Below are 14,240 nucleotides of genomic sequence, written 5' to 3' on the forward strand. Positions count from 1 at the left end.
TTCAGGGACTAAAGGGCTGAGCTTTATGTACTGTTTCTGTGCTACAGGGCTGGCCTTATTGCACTGAAGACTGAGGTGCAGTAGCATTCACATGTGCAAAATTTAATTACTCTGATTTATCAAGCAATTATTTTTCCTACTAGTTTTATTCAACTGTGGGAGATCACATCCTCTCTTTGAGCAAAATGAGTGCATTTGCCCTAGGAGGCAATTTGCCATTCACAGATGAATTCTCTTTAATAGTGACTTTGTCGTTTTTTTTCATTTTCAAATAAAATTACATTCTCAATTTGTTAGTAAATTTAAGTAGTTAATTTGTTAGTATAAGAGAAAAGCAAATTCTTTACTGCACAATGACACAGCTTCTGTGGGAAGGTGATTCCCACCCAAGCCTACCTTTTAGACCATCACGTTAAGCCATGTTGGTGGAAGATGGAAATTTTGTGTTTAAAACGAAAGCCTGGAGAAGGTCTTGTATCCAGAGTTTTTAGTTCCTGCATGAAAGCTCTTAACTCCTAATCAATAACATAAATTACAATGATCCCTTCTACTTCTCATCCATTTAAATGAATAAAGGAGCTTTCTGCTTCCAAAGTAGTTGATATAAATGCTGATTTCCAAGAGACAGTTTGTAAGTGTTCAACATGCACAAGCTTTTAGTGCACAGTTTCAATGAAGGGGGCAGTTTGTTGTCTTGTCAGTATACCCATGATTAGCTCAGTGCTCAGTATATTTTCTGATGATTGTCTCTCCCATTCAGAAGTATCTAGCTCTTCCTTGCATCAAGGGTATCTGCTTTTTTTTTTTTTTTTTTTTTTTTTTTTTTTCCCCATCAGGGATCAGATCCTTATTCTGAAAAATTAGTCTGGATAGGGAGGTGAGTAGCTACATTGTCCTACTTCCACAGTCCTGAGGATAAAGACATGCCTTCTTTTAGAACCTTTAAAAATGTCCATTAAGCCATTAAGGATGAACCCTCAATTACAGAATGATTAAGTTTGTATCAGTCACAAGATGAGACTTGCATATTGTAAAAGATCCTGGGGATGAGAACTTGACAGCATCCTTCACTCCTTGTCTTTCCATGTACACTGAATATTCTCCAGTATTTTGATCATTTCACTTTTAACATTTTTCCATTGCCAACTTCTGTTTTCCTCATTTGTAGTTTCATGTTATCTGTTCTAAAGTGTTGTGCTAAATTGCTGCTTATGTCTTCCAATTTATGTGGAGCATCTCATCATGTTTCCCTTTTTACCAAATTTCCTTTTACTTTTATGCATTGCTGCTTATTGCATACACGTAAGGTGATATCTAACAAAGCCAGTAACTTTGCTTTCACTGGATCCCTTTCACACATTCTGAGAGCAGAAAACAGCCTAATTTTCATTAGAAAAACCATCCAGTTGGAACAAAAGTAATTAGGATGCAGCAGAAAATAATCCATGTGGACCACAACAGGAGAGAAATGTTCTTCATGTGTTTTTTTTATTATTATTATTATTTTTCCTTTTATCTTTCATTTTTAAATCTTCAGAGCTTTCACTTGACTAATCTGTATTAGATGCGTGTGAATCTCCCAGAATCACAGAAGGCTGAGGTTGGAAGGGGCTTCTGGAGATTGTGCAGTCCAAACCCCTGATCAAAGTAGGGTCAGCTACAGCTGGTTGCTCAGGGTTTTGAATATCTCCAAGGATAGAGAATCTATAACATCTCTGGGCAATGTGTTGCAGTATTCAGCCAATACAGTACAGTACAGCAATACTGCAATGTGCAATGTGTTGCAGTATCGTATTTCACTTTGAGCCAACTGCCTCTTGTCCTTCCAGGGACTCACATTCAGTATTGTAGCACGACATTGTGAAAGAAAGGTTCAGTAGTATCTTTAATAACACACTGAGCAAATAATTATATTATCTGTTTATAGTGTCACAAACAGCCAGAAGAAACCATCAGAGCCATGTCAAACCTCCTCCAGAAGAAAAATCTTAAAGTCAGTAATTTCTACATAAAGTCAAATAATTATCTGTTTCAAAACAGTATATTTCACAGGTACTACTCATATCTTTGAGCAGTATTAAATGAGAATCTGATACATCCATTGGTGATTTGTTCCAGTAGTAATTTGCCTTTAACTAAAAATGTAGAGAAAAACAAATGATGAATTCACAGAAAATGAATCAGGAAGGGACCCAGGATACTGGCCTCCTTACCTGCCACTGAATCATTTAAGCAATTTTGATATATGTTTGCCTGATTTTTTTCTCTGATAAACCCCAGGGATGGAAACTGAGCTGTTTTTGTGGACAGTTCTGGTTGTTCAAAAGTTTTTGCAGTGCCTGGTTTAAATTTCCCTTGTTGGTATTTAAGTGTGAAACTTCTTGCTTTGTCCCCAGTGGTCATGGAGAATTGCTTAGTGTCTTTGTTTAGTATACACAGGTACCCTTTTTATATATAAAAACTGTTAAATCTCTTTTCAGATTTCTTTCCTTTAGATAAAATGACCCCTTTAACCTTTCTTGAACAATGTGGTCTTGAATTCTATCATTCTTACTGCTCTCTTAACTTCTTCCAGATGGCCTGGCTTATTCTTGAGGAGCAAAGCTTGTAAATGAAAACATACTCCAGTGAATCCTGCACCAACTCTTGCAGACAGCCTTTCATTTAGGCAGTTTGTTTGTATTTGGCAGTGTTACTGGCACATGTTCAGATCCAATCCACTTTAATCCTCATACCTTTTCCAGAAGAATAGATCTGTCATTCCCTAACCTCTGTTTTTGTAGTGTAATCCAAGTGTATAGCCTTTTTTTTTCTTCCTTTTTTTTTTTTTTTTTTTTTTCCCCTTCCCCCCAAAATTAATCCTGTTTCTTCAGGAGAGTTCTCTAACCTCACAGGTTTATTTGGTGTTTTAGTCCCAGCCCTTATAGTGCTTGAAACTTCTATTTTGGTATGATCTCCATATTTAATAAATATATTATATTTATTATATGTCTATACTGTCATGCAACCTATTTATGAAAATACAGTGTAATAGCAGACTTAGAATGAATTTCTTTAGATTTTTTTTTTCAAAAAAATCTTCTTTTTAAAGTTCTTCCTTGAAACTTGCTAGTGACTACTATCACAAAAAGGATACTCAGCTGACTGAAGTTTAATTTTGTCTTATGGATATTTTTGTCTACTTATTTTCTACTGTTACATGTCAATAGTGACATTTGATCATTTTCCTAAAAAATATAATTAGGTTTGTTTAACATGATTTGTTCTTGAAAGGTCTATGTTGGCATCTACCTATGTCTTTCCTGTCTTTTAGATGTCTGAGAATGATTTGTTTGACAATTTCTTACAGGATTTTTCTGGAACTGAAATTATCTGAGTTTTGTTTTCTCCTTTATGATGTCTCTTCTCCATTTTTTAGAATAGGTGTAGGATTTGATTTTTCCCAGTTCTGTGAAACCTTTCTTGTTTAATCATTTGTCAGCCCTGAGATAAAAAACTGGCAGAAGTAAAATACCCACCGAGTTTTCAACAAGCCTAACTTTTTTTTGAAACCTCTATTTTACCTATTTTCCTGCCAGTGTTCTGGTTTTATTACTCATCTCTCTGCCTCTGATGCTAATTTTGTTAGCTGTAAGGTCACAGTTGGCCTTTTTAGTGAAGACAGAAGCCAAGATGTCATTAACAGTGACCTTCTGATGACTCTTGTTGAGTAATAGACTAACATTTTTCTTAAACTTCTACTACTAATAATGTAAATATAAAGTATTTTCTCCTGCATTTTATTTTCTCACAAGTTATATTGTGCCTTTCTGATTTTATCCCTAGACTGACGATACTCTAGTTCTATGATGCTCTAATTTGTGCCTGTGATTTGTGGGGTTTTCATCTATTTATTTATTTATTTTTAAATAACGGTGCTACCAGTTCTCTGCAGTTCCTTTTTTCATTTTTGCTGACATTGTGTAAAAATCTAGTACTTCCATCTCCCAGAGTTTATTGCATTCTGATGTACTCATCCCTGTGATTTATTATGCTTCTGTTCTCCTTGCTAACTGGCCGAGGATGGTCAATTCTGTCATCTATTTCCTGGTCACTCTCAGACAAGTTACTTTGCATCTGTTCATTCTCAAGTAGTTCTTCCATAGTGGCCAGAAGTACAGTCAGAAGACCTCTTCCTTTATTTAGTTTCTTCACCTTTTACAGAAACAAAAATGTCACTATGACATTTCAAGACTTTGTTGCCAATGAGCTCCTGTTACCTTCCTTTCCCTGTGGTTGTCTGGGTAATGAAAGAGTTCCACCACAAACCAAAGCTGTCCGGTGCTCTTCAGGATTTTGCTGGTTTCCCAGAATATGCTTCATCCATCTGGTCTTTGACTAGACCCAAAACATGACAGTATTATTTTCTAATTATCTTCCACATTTCAGCTGATTTCTACTTGCAAATCTCCTACAATTCAGAAGAAAATCAATATACCCATGAAACAGAGAAACACCTCCTTTGTTTTCCTTTTCTGTAGGAGCTGAACAAGATACATATTTAGTCTGCTAAACAATTGGGCAGCATTACAGCATTAAAATACTGATCACTTCTGAGTCAAATTGTCTGTTGGTATAACTCTGATGAACTTCAACAAAATTTCTCCAGGAGAGAATATGACCTTTTTTGCCCATTGAAAAGGAGGAAAAATATGCAAATCTTTTTTATAAAATCTGAAGTTGTTTTAATTTAAATTTAAGAGCTCTCAAAACATTTGTGACATCTTTTCTGACCTCTGTAATTGTTACTCTAAACATTATATTCAGGATATTTCATAGACTTAAAATAATAACATTTAAAAAAAAAAAAGGTTTATAGACAGGAAATGGAAAATCTAGAACAAAGACAAGCACTTATCAGATCTTGTGGGTACTACATTAAAAGACAATGAGGATTTCCCCTTTGTATGATTAAATCAGATTTTAATAACTAGGTTCTTCTGCACAACTGCAGTCAATTTTTCATTACTAATGTAGAAGTTCAAAAAAAATGTTCTTTCTAAAGATGAATGGAGAAAAAAATTATATTATTATTGATTTCCTTAAACTTGTCTCATATGATGGATGTATAAAATGGAAATATAGAAATTCCTTAGGCTGTGACAGGAAATACAAATCATGTGAATGGAAAGGAAGTTGCACTGGAATAAAGACATTTCAGAAGATAATGAGTTCAATACAAAACGGTCTTTATTAATTATTTTTCTATAACTCTGATGTCAGTGGAGCACCTGGTAAGACAGGGAAAAATGCATGTGGGTACATCACTTTTTTCTCCCACTAGTAACTGAATATGTAATCAGGTTGTTGGCAAACTGAATGCAGTGAGAGGGGGAAGAACAAAAAACTCTGTGTTCAACCTGGAGTTAGTTTTTTGATTGGTACAAATGGGGGAAAAAAAAAAAAAGTCAACCATAAAAGGACCCGTGTAACTGACTTGCTCTGATACTTCAGTTCTGAATTTTCCGTTCTGAATTAACATGTTTAGCTAAGGGTGAAGACTTAAGCTAAAGTGACTGTAGGCATATCATCTACAATGATCAACATGTGTCTTCTGGATCTCAAATGTGATCAGGGAAAGTCTAATACATTGTGTGAAGGAGAGTTTAACTCTATATCTATGGTGTTTCAAAAAAAAATTCTTGAAAAGAGGGCCTGGTGCCTAGGGAGAATTTATTAGGGCTGAGAATGACCTGCTAACTGAAGTGACCTGTTGCATTCACAGATATTGTTCTCAAAGAGTGTGTTCACAGTGCAGCAGACACCAAAACCAAAAGCATCTTTGGAAATTTCATCACAGAACATGTGAATACATCCTGCATCTGTGTTTTTCATCTTTGTCCCTGTTCTTTTCTCCTAAAGCACACCTTGTACCTCATGTGTACTGGAAATCAAATTTAGGAATTACATAATTGACTACAAGAGGGTGGAGTGACTGCCTTATGGGGTCATCTCCTGCTGTGCTACTTCACAGTGAATCTGAATTGATTCCTATTTCAATGAAAGAGATCACTAGAGGAAAACAGAACAGACTTTCTTTCCTACCTTTTAATGTTGAAACTGGAAAATATGAAGTCAATTCTCAGGTGAGTCAGGAAAATATCCCAAAAGAACTTTTTGATGTATTCACCCTACTTTACATTAGATTTTTTTTTTTTTTAATTTCCCTAAGTTAAGTAATTAGTATTCCTTCTACTGTTTTTTTTTTTCTTTTTTTTTTTTTTAATACTGAAACCAGGTATAATAGTTATGGAAGGCATGGGAAGTATCAGACAAGGAAAAAATGTAAGGTACTGCTAATAATTTTTTTTTCAGGTTAGGCTAACAAAATTGCTAAACTGAAATTTACTTATTGCTTTATTCTTTATAACATCCCCTTCTGGTGGAAAACCACACAGCTTTCAAGTTTCTGATGAGTAAAATATCTGTATTCTGCGTTGAGTTGTACTATGCATAATATGAGCTCTAAAATTGTTAGATTGATAGAAGGGATTCTTTTCTTGCCTACGAAATTCATATCAACATTTTTAGCTTTCCACATCTTTTCTTGCTTTGTATCTAATAGATATTCTCTTATGATTTATTGAAAGCTATAGAACATGTATTTTGTTAAAACTATAGAGAAATCAAGTACTGTAACAATGAGATATTGTATAAAAGGATAGAGAAATATTTATGCAGATTCCTGTGGAATTTTTATGTGTTTGCTGCATATAAATTAGCCCTATAACTTCAGTGAGGACAGACAAGAATAAATAAGTTCTGAGAACATAAAAAGTTAAAGTTTTAAATAACTTGGTTGAAGGACAAAGCTAAAAAACTGGTAACAAAAAAAATATATTTTTTTCCTTTCTTCATCAGTTTAGTTATAAATACCCCAACAGTTTATGAGATATACATACCTGAAAGTGTGAAGACTGTGAGATTAAAAGCTTTCTAAGTGGACATGCTAGAGAAAATCTCTCTGTAAATTCAGTTTGACTGAGGGCTCTCTCTTTGTTCTGGATTTCATTACAAAAGCTTTGCAGAATTCCAATAAATAATAATTTATGATGTAAATTTTATATCAAAGTACAAATGAGAACAGAATTTGCTTTATTGTATTCATCTTGAAACTGTTTATATCAGAAATATAACTCTGTAATGATCATCCACGCAATGATGTTGTATTTAATGAGGATCGGTTGAGAGAAGTTTGTAGAGAAGATGTTTAGAAAGAGAAATACAATGTAATAAATTAAATATACTGCAGAACTAGGTAATTTCTCCTGATGTCTGTGCATACTTGCTGAATTTATTTACAGTCTATGACACAAAATATACTTTTATGAAAAAAATGCTAGTGGTTCTCTTCAAGAGAATGTATATAACATTACATTTTTAAAATGTTGGATGAACATTAAAGTTGCAAAAGCCAAGAAAAAAAAAAAAAGCAAAGTTTGAAAATTCATGATTAGTGAAAGAACATGCACATCGTATACTGCTTGCATATAGTATGAGAAAGGGACTCTTTTGTTTGCAGCTTACTGAATATCATATTAGGGTTGTATTTAGTAGATAATGCTTTGGTAAATGGGACTTTCTTCAGAGATAATCACTCCTCTAAAATATAATCATTATTCCACTAAAAAAAAAAAAAACTAACACCACCAAAAAAAAAACACAACAACCCAAACCCTCAAGTTCTTCCCCTGCCCCCACCCCCAAACCTGAAATCACCTACCTGTATTGGAAGTTGTAATTTATTAAATACCCGGAATTTTAGAAATGCATGGGTAAAGCTTTATTATCTCTTCTGTCTGTGAAAACTACATGTATTTTTAAGACCATAAGGAGATAGTATATGGAGGAAATAGTATATGATAATGATATGCAAAATGGCATATGCCCATGGTCGTACATGTAATAATAATACTGTCACTGACTTTGGGGATCTTAATCTTCCATCTTATAACTATTTTATGGCAACTATTTGATAGAATAAGTACTGGATATATCATTTGAAATACTTAGCAAAAAATAATATTATTATCTAAAACTAACTGCAGACTTAAATATGCTCAGTTAGAAGGAAATGAGCCTAGGCAGACCCAAGGAACTGTAATGGCTTTGCCTTCACTGGAGGTGATATTTTCTTCAGAGGATGTAAAGATCTTTTCCATCCAGTATTAGATGTTGTAAGACAGAGGAGAAAACTCAGACATCATGAATGGAAACATATTTATTAAAAAAAAAAAAAAAGTGCAACTTTTAAAACATATTCTTTAGTAGAAAAATCGTTCAATGTTTATGAAACTGTTTTAGATTTCCAATAGGTCTAGGCATGTGTCCGGAAAAAAAATAATAATTAAAATTCTATTAAAAAGGAGCGTGACACTCCTTGTGCAGGCAGTCAGGTGTCCAACCCCCCTGTCGCTGGCAATAAGCATCACTGAGAACAGAGCTGCCTGAGATGAGGGGCCACCTCGGGAGGGGTCACTGCCCAGGATCTACTGATGGAGAGAGGCAGACCAAGAGTGGCTATGAAACTGTATGGTGCTCTCTGGTGGCTTTGCTGAGTTAAGTCTTTCCAAAGCCTTCAGCCAAAGCATTCACAGAAGTTTGGCTCTAATCTTTCCCATAAATTTCAGTCTCAGAACTGCGTAACAAGTTAATTCATTGGTTCCACTTAATTTTTAAGCAGCTGAAAGTATCCAGCTTTTGACCATTGTCTGTCTCAAAATACTTGAGTTTTACTGTTAATCAAGTAACAACACATTGTCCATTATATCTTCTGTGTTAAAACAACAACAGAGAAACAGGTCCTCTTTCTTTTCTCCTGAAAAAAAAAAAAAAGAGAGTAGACTCTAACAAGATAGCTAAAAGAAGAAATTATTTGTCATCACTTGTAGCAGAAATATAAAAATGAATAATAAACTTCCAGTTATGAAGTTAGGTACAGAATTTAGAAAAATGCTGTGTTCACACAAGAAGTTATTACTTTAACATAGATGGAAAATAGAAAAGCTTGAGCTTTTATGGCTCCTTTGAAACTGGTTGCTAAAGTACTTTGCAAAATTTAACTATTTAGGAGTGTTTGGAATTCTAAACTACCCCTGGGTAAAGTGTTCACATTACTGAAAGCTGTACAGCAACTGGAGTTTAAAATGGAGAGTGGAGAAAAACATATTACTTGTTTGAAACTGTAGGAATTATTTGATGTAGTTAGGAGGTAATTTCCCAAGCTGGATTCTGTCTAAAATTCTGCAGTTGTCACCTGAAGCTTATGGGAAGAGACACAGGATATTTCATGAGAACAAGTTATTGTGACCCTTGCAGAATGCCTCAGGATGATTCAGGATGGTTTCTTTTGACAAAGTACTGGTACAGTATAAGCGTAGGTAAGAATGCTATTTATTGCAAGCTTGCCAGTCTGAAGTTTCTATATTTTGTTGTTCTTGGCATTCTTAAAAAATAAACTGTACAAGAAATCTGGTAGACTAAAGACAAGGAGAGTTACTCTTCAATGGGGATTGTTAAGGAACGCACAGCTAAGATTGCAAAAAGTTGTTTTGTAATGTTTGAAATTTTACTTCCTGATGACTTCATATAATGGTGGAGTTCTCTGATATGTAGTAGGCTAGTTGTGTAAAGCATTATGTCAGAACCTTGTGTAATCTTGTTCTGAGGATGAGGATAAAAGTACAAGCTAAAACCAAACAGTGGTAAATTCTGGAGGAATAAGAAAGAGCAAAGCATATAAATACCTACTACATGAGACTATAATGTCTACAAGGGGACTGAAAAGCTAAAACTTTCTTATGAATAAGAATTTTTTGACTTTAGACAGTGTTTTCCACCTGTGGATTGAAAAGCATTTTACTAATCCTAATGAAAGCATCACATCTCTTTGTGGGAAATACATATAATGTCTGGTTTGCATATGGGTAATGATGATAATACTAGCTCTCAGTTTTCAAATACTGCTCTCAAGTGCTCCCTTCAAAAGCTGCAAGTTGAAATAAAATTGAGCTGTGTTGATGAAAAGGAGGTAAAAATAACGGATTTTGGACAGAAGTCCTTTTAACCTTTCCAGATTGTTTTTTCCATGACAGTCACAAGAGTGTGCTTACACAGTGAGAATTCTCATTGTGTCTGGTTAAGTCATGTTAATTAGAAACAGGACTATGGACTCATTATGTTATTATATTCTTATTTATATGTAGCTTGGTTGATATATGGTGGTTCTGTTGAGTTAATGAGTCATCTGAGATGCAAACACACTTGCTTTTTTTGTTCAAACTCTTTGAAGTACATTACCATCCCTGCTGTGGACATGCTCAGGAGAGGGCTGTGGTCACAGGCTGTCGGTAATGCAAATGCTGTTATGTATTGATGCTGGAACTGAGTCTTTCATATGTCTTTTTATCACAAACCCCAAAAATCTTTCCCATGCAATGCATGCATCAAAGCAGCTACTAATACAAAATACCTGCACTTTATTTATCTGTGGTTTATCAAGCAATACAGACTAGCATATGTTGAGAATGATCATAATACATTCATAATCATTAAGCACTGTCTATTCTTGAAGGTATGAAATTCGAGAAAAAATTAAAAGAAAGAACAACAAAATCCATCACGTCTGTTCAAGATGTACACTAATAAAAGCCTGCTCCTACAGCCATGCTTGAGAGAATGCTGGGTGCTTCAGGCAAGCAGATGAAACCGGGTCAGAGTTGGCAGTTGGCTAGATGGCCTCCTGAGGTCCAACCTGAATTATTCTATGAGTTCATGATTTCTAAAAAAACTATATATATATATTTTTTTTCCCCAGCAGTTGCTACCATTCCTTCCCAAGTTGGGATCCTTGGCAGCACTGACACTTACTGGGTCTTGAATGAGCAGTGCTATGTGGAAAATAATGTACAACATTGAAACTGAAACATGGAAACATAAATTAAGATGTTTTCATGGATCAGAAAATGTTCTACTAGTTTTTACTTACCAGCTATGGGCTGGAAGTTGCCATTCTGGTCCACTAAGACACAGTAACTGCCATTAAGAGTATATCTAATCCATACTGATGCAATGAAAAATTGCTGAGCTTAAACTGTTCCTTCGACAGCTTATTGGATGGTGACTTTTCATTTATGAATCATATGGAAAGGGTGGAGCAGTAATTTCTGAAATTGCTCCAGCCAGTTTTGTAAGAACAGGCCTTTGTCCTCAGTGAGAAATCCATTTGCTTCTACGTGTCCAGATTCCAGGTACCTATATATCATGTAGCAAAAAATTAATAACTTAAAGAAACGTTTTCAGATAAATTCGTCAGTCGAACCTTAGTCCTGAAAAGTTAGTTAGAACTGTTTAAAAAGACAAATGACCAAATTACAATAATTTTCATCTTTTCCAAATTATTGCCAATTATTTGATCCTGGAGAATAAATCAGGGGAGAATTTGATCCAGGTAGTTAATTACATGACATGATCAAACTGCAGTTCACAATTTTCTTCCTTCTTATCCAGGATTCCAGGCTATTTGCCTAACACCTTTGCCCTTTTCCATGTGTTTCAATGCTGTCACATATTGCCCTCCTCAGTCTACACCTCTCTTCTCTCTATCACTTTTCCTGCATCATTTTTTTTTTCTCTGATGTTTCCATTTCTTCTTTGCCCTAAGCCTTTGCACCACTACTTTGATCCCTGACCTGAGCTTTGATTCACTCTTTCTTCTTTCTGGATCTGAGTGCATTGTACAATTTATCTTTTATCTTTAGGGGGATGAGGGGTGATTGAGCACTTTAGTTTTTTCAAGAGCTGATTGACCTAGCTCATTTCTGAGTGTGATTCGTGCTTGGACCTTATACAGTTCATAAAAACCTGAGGGAAAAAAATGGCTCTACCTCCATGTATCCTGATGTCTTACTGTAGTATCCCTCCATTCATCAACAAGGATGATATCTACAACTGTATTACAGCACTCTCTTAATGCAGCTGAAGGATCAAAGTCATTTTCCTTTGATGAAGGTGCTGTAGCGCAGCTTCTTTCTCTTCCTGGACAAGAAAAATGCTGCCTCTTTCTCAATCTTGGCTTAGATGTTAGAGCACTTGTATAATGTAATCACAAGACTATTAAATATGAAGTTGTTTGTCAGTTTAGATTGATGTTGATACATGTATTGGCATGATCTAGATGTGTTCATGTACAAGTACTACTCTTTTTGCAGGGAACATGATCTGCTTAGATGTCCAGGGGACTATCTGAAGGTAGTCCAATGGCAGCCAGTCCAGCTCTGCAGCATTAGAACTGATTCTGTATCTGACAAAAGAGAAGTGCTTTAGCAGGCAGTCAAGCTCAATCAAAACCAAACACAGTTATTGAATTTCTTGCTGTTGTTGGTACAGTTAGAAGTAATCATGAACAGTTATTTTAAAATATTGCTGAACTGAAGCCAAAGATGAATCTTAAGTGTGCTGACTCAGCTTCCTCATTCTTATGTACAGGGACTTGTTCTTTAAGCATAAATAAATTTATTCTGCATATTAATACAGATATGCACAGAGCGCATCAGGATTTCTGGTTAAAAATAAGAGTATCATAACTATTAAAAATGCCCATTTCCACTCCTGTTTTATTCTGTATTCCAGATTTGTTATTCTTAGAAGATTCTGTACTCTGGACAATGATAATTTTTAGTAGTAGGAGGAGGTTTTTTTTAGGATTTTCTTTAGGTTTTGGGATTATTTTACCATTTGATCAAATTTCACCAAAGAAATTGGGCAGGATATATTATTTAGTGCAACTTGCCAAGATGCATAGAGGGAATTGGTTAGGCTAGGATTCTCTGAGCAAGTCACAAGGAAAAAGTACATTTGAATGTCTCTGGTGCTCAGGGACGTGCATGTAATATTTAAAATGAATTGATCCTCATCTGTCAAAGCCTTTTTCATGCTAGAATAGTATGTGTGAAAACCTAAATGACAGTGTAAGACTTGTATGCTTGCTAGCATCCTGGCTCTTTGAGGGGTTGCATTCAGCTCCTGCTGACTTTCAAGGGGAGCTGAAGATGCTCAGAGTACTTCCTGGGACACACAGACTCTCCCAGGACTAGAGAGGGTTACCCGTAAGACCTCTGCAATGGTAGTGTCACCTTCTGATGTGAAAATGACCCTTGGAATAAACTCCGTTTTTTATAATCAATAGCTGAAATGCCATATTGCACGGAAAACTATAGATCCTCTAATGTTATTAATATCCTAAACTTTGGAACATACGTACACACTGACCTCTGTTCCTAAAATGTAACTGTGAGTGCTGTGAGTATTTTGTACTATTTAAAAAACAGTGTATCTTCAAGCTGGAAAACATGAGGTGAGCATTTTTACACGAGGATTATTAGATCTGATGGAAGAGGGATAATTCAGATATTCAAAATAATTTCTAGAGGCAGATCCACTTTGTAGTGTCAAAACATAGAAGTTCTTGATGCTTAACAAGATAGTTACAAATTTAATGACCACACCTTTGTTTCTGAAAGCAGCTACTGATATCTGGTATCTCTCTTTCTATTTTTTTCCCTTACTGAATACTGTGTCAGTGGTTGTTTCTTTCCATGTAGAGGTGCTACTCTTTACTTATGTGTACTGTGGTAGATGGTGCAATGGTTTTAGTGTTCTTTTATCACAGGGGTACTGCATGTGATGCTCTGTCAGTGGTTTGGCTGGAAAGCAGCTCTTTGTTAGTGGGAAGGCCCCTGAAAAGAGCAGATACACAGCCAGGTTGCAGTTCACACAAGAGGAAGATTTTCCTAAGGACCCAGATGTGGTGCTGGAGTAGAGCTGGGGCAACTCAAGTTGTCCCTGAAACTTGCTGGACTGAGTGGTAGGCTGAGATTTCCTCCATAACACTTAAAAACCTGTGTTTTCACCTTCCTATCTGCAGCTTTTGCAGAGGGAGTGGAGCTGCTGCATGTCTGGAAAGAGGACTTACCTTTCCATCTGGCCATCAGAGACAAAGGGAACTGCCGGCCTATCAGTGCCTAAGGACATGCGAGCAAATGCTTCCTCTACACGAAGATCAGCAGCCATAGCATTATCAAAGGGCAGGCAGTTTTCCATGCACATATAAGCTTTGGATACTCAGATACAGCAAAATACTGAGTTGTGAATATGGCAAAGGAAAGAGTATGCAAATTAAACTTAGTGCTACAGCTTTTTCA

Source organism: Cygnus atratus, chromosome 5 (genome assembly GCF_013377495.2).
Source record: "Cygnus atratus isolate AKBS03 ecotype Queensland, Australia chromosome 5, CAtr_DNAZoo_HiC_assembly, whole genome shotgun sequence".
Taxonomy (NCBI): domain Eukaryota; kingdom Metazoa; phylum Chordata; class Aves; order Anseriformes; family Anatidae; genus Cygnus; species Cygnus atratus.